The 3,824-nt window shown below is 37.7% G+C and overlaps 1 pseudogene; it reads left to right on the top strand.

Annotated features, from left to right (window-relative positions):
* The first annotated feature begins 401 nt into the window (after window positions 1-401).
* Window positions 402-1,320, top strand: LOC136151822 (nucleolin pseudogene; annotated as a pseudogene).
* The last annotated feature ends 2,504 nt before the right edge of the window (window positions 1,321-3,824 follow it).

Below are 3,824 nucleotides of genomic sequence, written 5' to 3'. Positions count from 1 at the left end.
ACCAGGGAAGTCCAGTGAAACAAAGCTCCGTGGCCAGCAGGATGCAGACCTTCGCAGGGAGACCCTGATGGATTTCAAGTCCATTGCCTTAACCACTAGACCATGAGTACATAACTTCTCTCCCATTAAGCCATTGCTAATATAAAGATTTGGGGTAGGAAATGGCAACCCACTCCAGTGTTCTTGCCTGGGAAATCCCATGGATGAAGGAGCCAGGTAGGCTGTAGTCCATGGAGTTACAAGAGTCAGACATGACTTAGTGACTAAATGGCGATTCAGTTCAGTTAGTTCAGTTCAGTCACTCAGGTGTGTCTGACTCTTGGCGACCCCGTGGACAACAACAACAATGTAAGGGTAAAAATACCTACTTGGAAGCGTTTCCATCTGCATTAAATGAAATCATGTTTAAAGGGTATGCATTTATAGAATTTGCTTCATTTGAAGATGCTAAAGAAGCTTTAAATTCATGTAATAAAAGGGAAATTGAGGGCAGAGCCATCAGACTGGAGTTGCAAGGACCCAGGGGATCACCTAAAGCAAGAAGCCAGCCATCCAAAACTCTGTTTGTCAAAGGTTTCTCTGAGGACACCACAGAAGAGACGTTAAAGGAGTCGTTTGATGGCTCTATTCGAGCAAGGATAGTCACTGACCGGGAGACTGGATCCTCCAAAGGGTTTGGTTTTGTAGACTTCAATAGTGAGGAAGATGCCAAAGCTGCCAAGGAGGCCATGGAAGATGGTGAAATTGATGGAAACAAAGTCACCTTAGACTGGGCCAAACCTAAGGGTGAAGGTGGCTTTGGTGGTGGAGGAGGAGGCAGAGGTGGCTTTGGAGGCCGAGGTGGTGGCAGAGGTGGCCGAGGTGGATTTGGTGGCAGAGGCCAGGGAGGCTTTGGAGGGCGAGGAGGCTTCCGAGGAGGCAGAGGAGGAGGAGGAGACCACAAGCCACAAGGAAAGAAGACGAAGTTTGAATAGTTTCTTCTATCCCTGTCTCTCCCTCTTGCATTTGAAAGGACTCTGGGGTTTTTACTCTGTTACCTGATCAATGACAGAGCCTTCTGAGGACATTCCAAGACAGTATACAGCCCTGTGGTCTACTTGGAAATCCGTATAGATAACATTTCAAGGGAGATAATCCTGTTGGTGTTGACTGGATATTCGTACAAACTTTTTAAAGAGATGAGTGATAGAGCTAACCCTTATCTGTAAGTTTTGAATTTATATTGTTTCTTCCCATGTACAAAATCATTTTTTTCCTATGGAGTTGTTTTTTTTGTGTGTGTGTGTTGGGGGGTGTAAAGGAAAGCAGAATGTTTTATCATGATTTTTGCTTCAGCAATTTTGGGACAAATTAAAAGTCCTAGAACTCTAAAAAAAAAAAAAAGAAGAAGAAGTGCTCACAATAGTTCCCGGCACACAGCAGGCACGCATCCATTGTTGGTTTTCCCTTTTCTCTGAACTCTCTCGGTAAAAATCCTCCTCATACATAAAAGACCTCCTCCTACAAGCCAGCTCTGCCTCATACCTACACATTTTGTGACAGTTCCCACCCAATTTTTCACCTTCAGTCTTTATTCTTGAGGATCTCTTTTACAGTCAGTGAGAAATACATATCTTGTTGTTATCTAGGTGTGTGGCAGAGGGAAGTCTCCTTTACCACCATCATCTCTGTTCCTCCAATTTTTTGTCTGTAAAATAAGAATAAATAAAATGTTTATAAATTTTAATAAGGAGTAAATGAGTTAATATACATATAAAGATTCAGAACAATGGTTGGCATATGGTACTCATGATAAATGGAAACTATTCCTATGAGTATATTTCTTCTTTCCTACCTAGATTTTGCAGAAATAATTCTTCAAAAGCTACCATTCACTGTGTTATTATAAATAAGATAGGTAAGATAGGTAAAATAGATTCTAATTAGAAAAAGAAAACATACTAATAACACTTATTTTATTGGTCAAACTCTCTGATGTGAAGGGGCATAGAATGACTTCTCTTATTGTCTTTATCCCATACAAGTTTAAAAGTCAGTTTAAGTTCATCCTTTTCACTGCTTTTATAAACTAATTCCTTTAAAAGCCAGTTACAATGAGAAGGAAAAATCAAATTCTAAAACAAGGTCTACTTTCTTTTTCTTAGAAAGTTTCTCTATTTTGAATTGAAGAAGTGTAGTTGAAATGTAATCATGTCATCCGTCTATTCATCTGGCCACCCATCCATCCATCCATTCATCCATTTATTCAATTACGGATGAATTCACCCATCAATCAGAATTGCTCCACACGGTGGAAAGAAAGTCAGGCTCACACATCTGATATGAAAATGGCATTCTGCCTCTTGCTGGCTGTGTGATCTTGGAAAAGCTACTTAACACCTCTGAGCCTCAGTATTCTAAAGGGAACTATGTGATTGACAATACCTTTCTTTATGTTGGCTGGCCAGTCTGCAAATGTACAGAGAGCAACAAATTTACCTTTCTCCCAAAATAAGGAGAGGCACGAAGTTTGTCTGGATCACTGCTTAGTGCTGTTTGGTTTGGCCGGTGATATTGTTGCTAGAATAGGAGCATCATAGAATATAGAGCTGAAAAGACCTTAGACCACATCCTGTCTGACTTGCTTATTTAATAGATGAGAACATTTGGGTCCAGACAGGGCAGAAGAGACTTGCCTTAAATCAAATCTGCTAAACTGTAATGCATTATATTGTTTGCGCTTTTATTTTTCACTTTATCCTTTCCTTCTTATTTCACAATAAAAATGAGTACCTTTACTTATCTATCTTTAGAAAATTACCTTTCTTTGACATTCGACATTCAAGAAAGGTATATATACTTTCTAATTCACTTTTTTCTTCTTTCGATATATCTTGGGATATTGAACCTATTCCACTTTTACAAATAAATCAATAAATTTAAAGAAATGCCAATCTAAATCTCCAAAATATACTTTATAGAACTTTATAAGTAAATTATCAGCATTACAGGGAGGAATGAAAGCATAGAGATAGGCAAGATATTTTTAAAAGAGGAATGGGGGAAACTTTTCCTATGGCTATCAAAATATAATATAAAGCTATAGTAAATAAAATTATGTGGTTTTGGCATGAAAATGAAAAAATAGATCAATAGAATAGACTAGATTTCAGAAAGACACTATGACTATGATAAAAATTTCATTTTAAATCAGTGGGAAAGTCATTTGATAAATGATATTTGGATAACTGGGTCACACATAGATAAAAACTCAGAATTGTATCTTATAGATATAGTCCACACAAAAAGATAAATGCTAATTATACCATTAAAATAAAGAAAAAATGGTCCTATACCTATGTAATGAACACTGCCATCCCATGTACATTTAAAGTATAAGTGTGTATGTATGTAGACGAACATGTGTGTGTATGTGTGTGTGACAGAATCATTGGGGAATAGGAAAGAGGTTAAGAGAAACTTGTTCTTTTACTCTCTGTATCTCTGTGCTTTTACTCTTTCAAACTTTTCTATTACTTTTGTAATTATAAAAGAAATAATCCAAAATGCATAAAACCCCCCCACCGAGTTGCACACTTCCTAAAAGTCTTTGGCAAACCATATATCTGTGTGCATGCATTTTGTAAACCAGATCCCATGTTAAATGAAGTAAGGGAACTATGATTTTTTTGAAAGTTAGAGTGTTTCCTTTCAAAAAGTGAAAATCATCCTCTAATCTCTCCAGCTCTGAGGTTTAGGAATCGGTACATCTGGTTTTCTTTAATGGTGCTTATTTCTATTTACCCTCGGTATCTGGGGGACTTGATGGAGATTAAGCATGTCAT

This window comes from Muntiacus reevesi, chromosome 20 (assembly GCF_963930625.1).
Source record: "Muntiacus reevesi chromosome 20, mMunRee1.1, whole genome shotgun sequence".
Lineage (NCBI taxonomy): Eukaryota > Metazoa > Chordata > Mammalia > Artiodactyla > Cervidae > Muntiacus > Muntiacus reevesi.
Note: the sequence above shows the minus strand (reverse complement) of the source record. Positions and strands in the feature narration are given on the sequence as shown.